The sequence below is a fragment of the Leuresthes tenuis genome, unplaced genomic scaffold (assembly GCF_036924035.1).
Source record: "Leuresthes tenuis unplaced genomic scaffold, fLeuTen1.0.hap1 SCAF_2, whole genome shotgun sequence".
Taxonomy (NCBI): domain Eukaryota; kingdom Metazoa; phylum Chordata; class Actinopteri; order Atheriniformes; family Atherinopsidae; genus Leuresthes; species Leuresthes tenuis.
Window position 1 is genome coordinate 7,152,176 of NW_027325356.1, and position 11,686 is coordinate 7,163,861.

An 11,686-nucleotide genomic window follows, 5' to 3' on the forward strand; every position below is an offset into this window, starting at 1 on the left:
TTAGTGGAAATGCTGCATGTAGATTCATATTCTTAAAATGTGAAATTGCTGATGGCTTAGAATTGATAAACGTTATTCGTGAAATAAACAGGAATATAAATATTATTTTCATGTGGACTATATCCTCCCACGGACATTTGTGAGAACTATTTGGAGTTTATGTGAACTTTATAGGGAAGTTCAAACAGGTTGTATATAGTCAAAAGTATATAGAACATCTGGCAGGTTTCTTTCTTTGATTTAAATGTTTTTCCAGCTATGTGTGTGACAGATGCTTAACTTTAAGTCATTTTTTTATTCCTTGTTTATTTTTTTGCTTCATGGAAATTACACTACAGAACTCAATTCAAGTTAGTTTACAGGCACATACATACATAAATACGCAGTACGCAGTTCTGTCAAGTAGAGCAGACGGCAATGGTCCATAATGTTAGTGTGGGTGTTACATAAGCTCAATGTACCTAAAAATAGAAATGCAGCAACTGTAAACATGAGTCTAAATTGTTTGCTGTAATCTTTCAAAAGAACCCGAAGGAAATCTAAATTAGAGCGCTGTCTCAAACCCAAATGCATCAACAGCTGATCCTGACCGTGAGTACTTACAGATGAGTGCCATAGGTCTGAAGTCCAGGTGTAAGTTAATGACGGGAGTTTAAATTGTTGCATTGTTAAATGAGGAGGAAATATTGTTGACTTGGGACAAAACATCAAAAGTGTTTGTTTTTAATTTTTTTATAAAGCACCACATGCTGACAGATGGCTGTTTTTTTGTGATAGTTACATGCTCATTAAACTCATTAAACATTCTACATATTATTCATCTCGTCTGTCAGATTCAAATCAAAAACAACAACAGTGCATCTTTTCAACTGACTTTATTTCAATGTGCATCTTTACAGGAAATCATCAGAAAGGTTCAATGACTGATGGAAAGTACACTGCAGATATATACATGTCAGATTTTACACATTGTCTTTTATTATGAATCAAAGCTGCTGTGGAACAGAAAGAGAATCAGTGATAATAAATCATAGATTAATCACTCGTGATCAGAGAAATCTGAGAAAATTTATTCAAATCTGCCAATTTTAAAATCTGTTTACTGAAGTTTTTATGTAATTCACACAAATTTTACACATCTAAATAAAAAGAAACAATGAATAAACAATGCAGAATGAGTCAAAAATATTAAATTATTTCAACGAAATATATCTATATCTATATATCTATAGATACAGATATATAGAATGGAGGAAATAGAGCTGTACAGCAAAAGGTTTTACAAACACATAAATTCCACTCACATCGCATGGCCTCGGCTTCTTATCATGCTCATCTATTATCACATGTATACTGCAGCTTCTGCAGCTTTGCATGTGCATCTGATGTATTTCAGTTAAAAAATGACTCCTGCTTCAAAATATTTGCATTTAATGGATGTGACGTGTAAGTCTAAACTTCAGGATCAGATGCTGTTTGATGAACTTTTCTGCCTGACGTACATGCATTGGCAGCATGATGCATTGGCAGCATGATGCATTGGCAGAACACGTGCATGTGGCTTCATGACTTTTGCAAGAAACTTCTCTGTACAATTCTAACAAAGGATTCTCATCAATTGCACAGCTGGATGATGTGCTATATCTTTAAGTAAAAACTGCAGTTTGTAAACAAATGTAAAAGTCATATACCGTCATATCCAGATAAACACACCTTCACTTCTACTGTCTCTGTGTCTTAAGATCAAGATTTGAATGTTGCTTCTGCTGTAGAGGAAACAGTGATACGACTGTCACAGCAAAAATAACAAAGTAGAAAGTCAAAGATTATCTATAACAAGAGATGACATGTTAATACATCCAGAAGCATAGTTTTCCTATAGTATATCTTTTTTTTTATCTTTACGTTAAGTGTCAGGACAAATGTTTCTACACAGACGCTCAATGTAAGTCTGTAAAATCAATGGTAGACATATAAATCCTATCTATGGCTTCTAAACCCTGTTCTTTTCACAATCTATAACTTCAGATTTCTATGCTTTTTGTCTTTTCAGCACATCATCACCACCACCCTCATACCTCACAAAACAGAGACCTACAGACACAGACTGCCATCTGACCAGTGTGTGTGTGCAGCATGTGTGTGATCGGTCTTTTCTGTCATTTTCACAAGCAGCTAAGCTGATTAAAAAGATGCCCTATCGAGGAAACGATGGTAAAAAGAAGGCTAAGATGATCACACTGTCTCTCACAGAACACCAGCTTTTAACTCTGTGAGGCACTCGGCTATTCAACCACATCTGGAGAAGTTCACGTCTTTTCATCAACACTGATGACACCTCAGGACAAAAGCTGAATGAAGTGTTTTTAAGTCTAATGAAGGGTTCAGTTGATTATTTTGATGTCAAATTACCAAAAATTACATTTGAATTTGTCTCGTGATTGAAGCCACCATCTATTTCATGAGGTTTCTCTCTTTTAGAGACGTCTCTCATATATGATACATTATGTGCTGTAATGAGAGGAATTAGATGTTCGCATGGCACTGTGGAAGAATGCTGCCAGTTCATGTGTATGAGTAATTTGGTCGTCAACATCGTGACACTTTCTCTTCGTTTTAGTGCGTCTGGGTGACTGATCAGTGGGATATGGGCTCATTCACAGCTTGGAGAAATAAGCAAACACAAAATGCTGTGTCCCTTCTTATGGAATTTATGTCATATGTGATGATCAAAAACAAAAAGTGGAGGAAAAAGATGGAACATAAATACGGCACAGTTACTGAGAATTTAGATAACATCCTCGGTGTATAATCATTTTAGAAAGTATGATTAAAACTATTGTTTACTTCCCTTTTATAGTTTTTCCCCCACACACAGTGGAGTCCACCATCTGACCTCACTGTGGTTTGGTCATTGATCCTGTCTCCCAGTGTTGTGTATTTGATTGCAATGTAGAAAACCTGTGAGTTCAAAAGGCACAAAGAAGAAAGTAACAAGAACATGAGAATTTAGGAACAATCTTTTTTTCTTATTTTTTTCCCCCTCATCAGTTCCTGCGTCACAGAGGAAAGTGATCTAAAAACAGTTCACACTGGTATGTGGTGGGTGTAAAGGAATAGAAGAAATAAAAACATGTCAATACTCAAAATATTTAAGGTATACGTAAACTTTCCAGATTGCATGCAGGTATAATTAGGTAAAAAAAAATAATAAAGAGAAGAATAAAGAATAAAGGCAGAAAGTATTTACATTGAAGGGAAATGTCAAACCCACAACATGTAATTTTCTAGCATCACATTCTCTTTTTGATGTCTGTGTAAGTTTCAAAACCTGATTGAAGGCAGAAGATTTATTTACTTTTAATACTGCAGCATCTGTGCAGAAACAATGCTTCAAATAAATCCTTTTCATTACATACATTAGTTTATACATTTCCCCACAGCTGATTCAATCTGTCCTGTACAGCATGAATCTGTCCATGTCCTTTTCTGTCCCAGATGTTGCAGCAGAAGAACAACAATCAAAACTGTCAAAATGAAAGCTTCTGTTAAATGATGTGAGCATTTATTTCCCTTTAGATAACCAAATGAGGGCTTAGAATTAGTTTCATAAATTTACACCAGATAAGAAGAAATTATATGTTTTGAGATCAAACGCCTGTGTAGCTCAAATAACTACAGAATCAATAAATAAATATTTTTGTAGATGATGACTAATACATTTCAACGATGTGACAAAAACTCCTCTACAGTACATATATGTATCTGTTAAACATGGTTATTAACAAACCTACCAATAACCAACCCAAACTGCTGAATATAAGATTTATTTGCGTGAAGTGTGTTTTGATGCATCACAGCAGGATATGCGAGCTATTAATACTCATATTCAAACATGCATCTTGTTACATGTCAGCCTCCTGTCTGTGTGTGCTGAAGCACTTTGTGAGTCAAGACTTCGGTGTTACAACACACCACAGAGCCCGTCTTGGTAGCAGGCAGCAGTGTGACTCCTCGTTCCAAACAACATGAACGACGTTTTCATCCTCCACGAATGCTTTTTGGGGTAAGGGCTTCCCAGATTCACGTATGCACAGCAAGCCCAGACCGCAAAAAGAGTCGTGACGGACAGCTGCTCCAAAAAACAACTCCCAAATCCACATTCATCCCAGTCCACGTCTCCAAGAGGGTAAACGTCCTTAAAGTGTTTTCAGCACCTTGCTCATGAGGGTGTTTATTCTTTTGTACGTACGGTCTCCGGTTGTTTGGTTTTTCTGTTGATGGATTTGTAGTTTCCAAAAAATGAAATCTGCTTTTATGCCTTAGCTTTGCAGCAACATGCCTCCTTGGTATCAAAAAGAGCGGCGATGAAGAGAGGCGGCATCTCAGTGCCGTTATAGATTTTAACACGCAGCAGAGGAATGCTCGTGATCTGATTGGACAAGGCGACTAGTCATCTACCAATCGTGATGCAATTGAAAAGAGCACCTAAGCAGGAGGCCAAAGCACCTGACAGTTTAATGATTCCTTCCAGCGTTCACCGTGGACCCTATTGCCACTGAAAACAACTAAACATTTTGATAATTACGAGACATAATGGTGACCTGGTGTCCGGTTAAAAGCTGTTACTCAAGGTGCCACCAGTTTAATTAATGATAAAGTTTTCTTTATTTGCAAAGGGTTCATTTTGGCTCCCAATCTCCGGTTGCCGATGTAGGGGCCCCACCCTCGGCTCGTTTTCATTGGGCCGTACAGCATTTCATTCGTGGACGCGTCTCCCAGCCGGTCACGATTCCCCCCATCTGTCTCGAGCGCACCGGAGCCAGACGCCACTGACGCAGCACGCGCCTTACTCACTTTTAGCAGTCACGACTCGAGGCTCATTGTGCACAAAAGGGGAAAACAAAAAATCTGCAAACGAGTATCAAATTGTACGCGAGACGTCGAACCGCTCATCCCTCCAACATCTACATGAAAAATCCCTTAAATCTGAGGTGATCTCAGAGGTCCGTGCTGCGGCTGCACGAAGAACAAAACGATCCAAAAAGCCTGAAACCTTTAATGTGAAAACTGGTGCACCAAACTTATCAGTAATGCCCACAGTGGGAGTGTAAGGGCGCTTGGCATAAAAGAGCAAACACAGTCTCGAAATAGTTCAGCACCACAACCTGAAGGACAGCTCCCTTCTGATTCCACTCGACTGCAAAACAATCCACACATTTCAGGAAATAGTAACAGCAATGAGAGTAAAAATGTCAATTTTAGCTCGGAAGACTCATCCATCCCTTTAAACCATGACTGAGGGTGATCCCCGTGTAGCTGCAAACACAGACCGGTTGATATCCCTTCAAGCATGGTGCAAAAAAATAGCAGAAATCCTCACAGAACACTCGTGACATCGCGATTTTTTTCCTGCACACAGTTGCAGCTGCCCAACGTTTTGCAGGAAATATCTACAGCGAAGCGCTGTGATGAAAACCGAAACAAGCGCAGCCAGAGAGATGTGAATACTACTCACCACTGTAGCAGCGGAGCCTCCTTTAATAACTCGAAAAGTAGCTTTAAAAAGCGACCAAAAAAGCTTCTTTGTCCATAAAATCATCTCCGGCTTTCAGCTTCTCTCACTGTACTCTTGAATGGTGTGCCTTTTATAGGAGTGATGCCCCCTATCTATTTCTGGATCACGATCCAACCCCGTTTCTATTTTTAGCTCGCGCGTGATGAAAAAAGAAAAGCTAGCAGAGGTTCCTTGGAGGAATTTCGAGCGTGCGGCGTTTGTGAACTGGCCCGAGCTCCCGATTATTCTCCTTGCACGCGCGCACGTCAGTGGTAGAAATTAAACGGAATGATGAAAGTGTGCAGAATTTGGCTTTTATTAATTCATGATTTGCTGCTGAAAGCACTCCCTCCCCTTCATTTCCCAACGCGCACACAGACACACAGAGACGCCACCACTCTATCAATTTAGACTGTAGAAAAATTCTAAAACGTTCACACAGACCTGTAAGTCTACAGATTGCTGGAGGGTGAAATCATTTTGGGGCGGTTTGTTTTATATTTAACGTCAAAACAAATGGAGAAATAAAACAGGCTTCCTTCTGCTGCGGGCTGCGTCAGTCACATAGGCATTGACGTCAGGTGGAGAATCTCCCACTTTGAAGGAGGAAGCAAAGCCTCCTTTGTCTATAGTGTGCCCAAAACCATCGATGGTCCAATTAAGCACGTTCAGACCATTTAAGATAGCAGAGGATATACTAAAGAGGCCACCGACTCCTTCAAACTGGAAAGGCCAATATTTCCTGGCATTCAAACCTCCATGTCATGTCATTGGGAGCAAAGGAGCAGCAATGCGGTGAGTAAACTCTGAGATAAACCAAAACAAAATGCCACTACATCCTTGCTCAGAAATGGGGTCATATTTCAAGCATACGACCTGTAATTGTATTTAAAAAATGACTCAGGGTTGGGTTTACTCTTTCAGAACCACAACTTGGCCCTCAGTGAGATGATGCGGAGCTACACAAAAAGGTGGAGGGCTGCCGCGGTCTCAGTCCTGCAGACTCCCCCCTACACAGGGCAGAATGCTGAAACGCGTAGTAACGGAGCGGCGCTTGGCCGACCGATGATGCTATTTTTAACTCTCATACTCAACATGCCTGGCGCTGCGGGTATCTCTGTTCAAGGTACTACTGTACGGGAGGCAAAATATAAACACACGACGGCCAAAATCAGGCTTCCCTGAGCAAAAATAAAATGCGACAAGGGGAATAATCCTCAGATTAAACAACTTTCTTTATAAATGTATCCCTTTAAGATAGAGACACTGCCTTATTCATTAAAACTGCAACCTACAGGATTTTCATGGCATTGCATTTACAAGAGAGTCAACTCTTATTAAATATTTTGCATTTACTAACATAATTTGTTGTAAAACTGTACCTATAGGCTATATTTGTCAGACCTAAATTAGTCTTACACATAAAAATGGGATTCGTCCTGAAAATAAATAATTAGGCCCGTTTTTCATACAAAATTCAGTCACACTACACACATCAAGAACACTAGTGTGATCCTTGATGCGTTGTGTGTGATTACCTAAAATTATAACGGGTGTTATATATGTTTAGTGAGGGATGATTCTGGGAAGATTCAAGAAAATCTAAGGTTATGTAAATAGAAGCAGGCCATCCTGTAATGTTACTTCTTCTTCTTTGGTATTATGTAAGTTATTCATGAAGACTGTCAAATAGTCAAAGACATATTATGGCTGATGTGGTAAATATACAGCAAAAACACGCCCAATGTGTTTTGATTATAATTGGTCTTGGTTAACTGATTGAATCATAAACGAACTGCACCACAGTGAGGAGAAGCTCTAATCCTGAGAGGATGACACATGGAGGTCCTTGGATGTTTCTGGATGGTTTAAAGTAATGAGATGATTTTAAAAAGGGGAAGGTTAATAGTTCTGTACATGAAAAAGATAACTGCGGTCTTAAAATTTCAAAAGCAAGAATATCTATAAGAAATCTCAGAGAGAGTCAGTGACAACAAAGACCAAAGGTCTAAAATGTAAAGCTTTTAAAACTCTTAAGATGAAGAGGATGGGAAACAATGATAAAGTGGACAAATGGATTTAATTGTTTCAGGGTCACCAAAAACAAAGCAGAGAAAATATATTTGAATTTGCTCAAACTTGAATTTTTGATTGAAACAAAACACTGTAAACCTCCACAAGGCAGTGGCAGTATTTGTATTCTGTACAGCAACAAGGACTTTGGAAGACTTGCAAGTCTTGAGCCGGTACTGGACTTGCAAGTAGAGATTCAACATTTTACGATGACATTAGTTCTGCTTTGGAATAGGTCGCAATCTGCTCTAAGATGCTTGCATTTACAAGAAAACATACTTCCAAACAATATCCACAACCATAATAGTCAGTCCTCAGTTTATGGGTTATGGTGAACGCATGCACTAAAATAATTTATTTTTTCCACTCATTGGCAAATAAGGTCTGTATGGGGACTGCAGGATGCTAACTCGTGTTGTAGAATTACTGAGGAGCTGTCCTTGGTACCAAAGCAACAGATATCCTGATTTCAGCCTCATGGGCTACAGTTAGCTTAGGGCAGAGACATTTTAATGCTGCAGAAAGTGCTCAGATTGAATCTACCTGAAACAAAGAGGATAAATGTATTGTTCCTGTACCAGAAACAGTACATATTGTACATCAATGTGGACTTAATATACATATCTTCATCCTTTCATTCCACATATATCAAAACTACCACATTTGCATTTTACCATGGACTGCGTGCTATATATAGACATTTCAAAGATGGAATGAAAACTTACATGAACATATCAGAGTGCTCACATTGTCTCCATAACATAGTGCAAAAGCAAAACACAAACAGGCGAACTAATTTTTTAAATTCTAGCAAAGTTCTTGACCACCACCAACACCAACAACAAAAAGATCAATACAGTAACATGAAAAGTATAGAATTGCATTTGCATAACTTGCATTAATCTAACTAATCTCTTTAGGTAAAATAAAATAACTCACTTGTGCTTCATTTTCAGTGTTCACATGACCCGAAACAACCAGGGAATGAGGGTTTTATTGTATGAAAAAAAAAAAGATTTGCGATTGTTTCCAGTTTCCTTTTTACATCTGAGATGACAAATAAAGTTGTTTAACAGTATCAACTCCAAACTCTATGATCTATTTTTTTTTTATTAAATATTGAGGTGGTCATCATTTGGCAGCAATAACTGCAATATATGTTTTTGACAGTGGTTAGAGATATTGTTATCCAAAACTGATGATTATTTCTTCCTTACAAGTGATCTTACCACACAGTGCAATTACAGGACAAAGCAAATTCAACAATATAGTCATCCAGAGCCTCACAGAACCACCTCCATGCACAGCTGGGGTTAGGCAATTGGGATCAAAGACTTCTTTGGACATCCTCCATGCATGGGTCAATGAAGCTGATGTTTTCCCACTGGGTTGTTGTTCTCTTCGTGTGGTCTATGCACCATTTTGTGCATTGTTCAACATCATACGGAGAAATAAAAGGTTGGGCAATGGCAGCCCTTTGGTATCCACTTGCATTGAGCTCTTGACAAAATTTTTGGGATTATAATGGGCTAACTAGATGTTGGTTTTGCGCCACAGTAAATTCAGTAGCTGTAGTACTGCGATTTCATTTCTGCTCTTGAGTTGTGCTTTCAAGACAAAATATTTCATAGTTTAGAAAAGTGTCACATGATACCACATACTGATACACAGATCTGTAAAAAAGAAATGTCTTGATCATTACATCAAGTACAGGATGCCTGTAAAGCACATTTTTAAGATTGATATATTACCGCTTTCATTCTTTTTTTTTTTTTTAGTTCCAACTCCTCCATAAACAAAAAGGCAATGTTTCAAAAACATCACAGGTAAGTAACAAACTTTCTCTGATGTCTCTGTGGTCAGAGACATTCAAAGTGAACTCTTTGGGAATGGAGTGCATCATGTAATGACACCAACATATAAAGAGGACCCACACATATTGTTAAACAGGGTGGCGATTCTACCACGCTGAAGGTAATTATTTTCTAATTATGTTTGTTTAATAGATACACTACAGTTTATTTGTTATCAGATAAATGACCATATCTGATCAACCTGTCTCAAATTTGTGCTGTAGAAACTCCGTCATGTCAGATGATAATGAACACTGAAAAAAGAAAAGAAGACCTTCTCCCGTGTTTTCAAATCTTAATCCACTTCAGCTCCAGGCCTTTAAAAGTCACTGCCTTTCATGTCCATGTGAGAAACTCACTATTATTATGTAATATCCTGCAGTAGCACCCATTCAGTGTTTCTATATCAAGCGATGATGAGCTAAATATAACGTGTCCACAAGACGTGAGAGCAAATTTCAATGTATAAAAGGTAATCAGAAGTTTAGCAGTAGAATAAATAGGAACTTTTAACCTTGAGCATTGTTTTCTCAAAACAATGTTACTTTAAGCACCTGTAGTCCTTCAAAGTTGAGCTGTAAATATAGATAGGATGTTGAATATATCTTACAAAAACAAATTTAATATCTAGTCTATTACAAACATGAAACAAAAAAATAGAAGATTGCACAGCTAGCCTAATATAATACATGGGTTTGCACTGTAAACAGAAGTTCAATGTTAATAATAAATTTTCTACACAACAGTGAAAGAGCACATGTTTCAAATGCTAATATGGCAAAGTGAAAAACTTTTATTTAATCAAATAGCATCAATAGGCTTACTTTATGGACAGTTAATCAGCGTAAACACTTCAACTGAGCACAGTGCGTTATCTATATGTATAAAATATACATATATGCTTTTGTTTGCTAATGCAATGAAAAAAAAAATAGCTGCCTCAGCTGCAGCAGACTCAACAAAAGACTCCCATTGACTATACTATCGTTCTGAAAACACTCAATGGGAACAGAGTATCACACACACCCATTCAATGCAGTGTTTCAGTGGTGTGCCAACTCACATGCCTATTACATAACAGAGCTCCTACTCCCGGGCCTAACACCCCTGATAAATCCATGCACGCTTTTCTGCACATGGGCTATTTATATACTGCACCCAACACGGGGTTGATCAAAAATACCTCTCCAGTCAATTATTCATTGAGAAACATTCCAAAACAGAGTGGAGAAGGGGCTTAGATGCACAGGAATAGACCAAGGAGCTGACAATAAATACGATTAATTAACGATGCAGCAGCAGGTTTGTCCACAGTGGTTCTGAAGGAGCAGGGTGGGAAATCTGGAGCTGCAAATGTGCCCTCTCGTGTTGTGCTCATATTCATAGGAGTCTGAGCATACACTTCAGCTCCTCTGCAACCACCTTGTTCTTTTACGGGCTTCTAAAAAAAGCAAACTGTTCCGTGCTCGTGCCTTTTTTTAGATCTTGTAATTTCAAGGGAAAAAAAAGCCAGCAGTTTTTTAAAAAAGCAAATTTTTGAGTCAATACTCTATGTACCCTGTTTATGTGAATGAACACACTGTTCCATCTTTAGATCAAGATGCTGCATTGGTAGCACAGGATTCAAATAAACAACTTCTAACCGCAATGTTTGAATTTTTATCTCCTGTATGTATTGATTTCCAAAAAACAAATCCTATATCATTCTGAATTTCAGACTCATCATTTTCACACGACAAAAGCTTCTTATCAGTTTGAATGAATTCTTTTTTATGAATAAGACTGGATGCATCAACCTCCTGAGAGACCCCTGAGAAAGTAAGCATTTGTTAGCCAATATGGCTTTATCGTTTCTAAAGGCAGGCAGAAGAGCTCTGCAGCCAAAATGGATAGATGATTCATACATTTGTTGTGTCAAAGAAAATTTGGCAGCAGTTTTTACAAGTTATTATTAATCTAAGTATTTTTACAAGTCACAATTCACAACAGACGTGAATATCTTCTATGACAACAAACATGAGATTATGTAGAAAAGCTATATGAATATGGCTTGTGCAGAAATAATGAAGAAGAGGCATGACAAACAGTTTGAAAGCCACTGAACTGGGGCACTGTGCAAAATGTAAAAATAACAGTGTGCATTAATTAGGAAGTCATTCACATCCAACTGAAAATAGAACAAAGACTACATTATAAATGTGGA

At 38.1% G+C, this 11,686-nt stretch overlaps 1 long non-coding RNA gene across 1 annotated transcript; it reads right to left on the bottom strand.

The window, feature by feature from the left end:
• Nucleotides 1–2,876: 2,876 nt before the first annotated feature.
• On the bottom strand, nucleotides 2,877–5,636 carry LOC140302372 (uncharacterized). The gene is made up of 2 exons (XR_011914962.1): nucleotides 5,519–5,636; nucleotides 2,877–2,961 (listed from the first exon to the last, which is right to left on the bottom strand). It is a non-coding gene; the product is annotated as an uncharacterized lncRNA (long non-coding RNA).
• Between the last annotated feature and the right edge of the window lie 6,050 nt (nucleotides 5,637–11,686).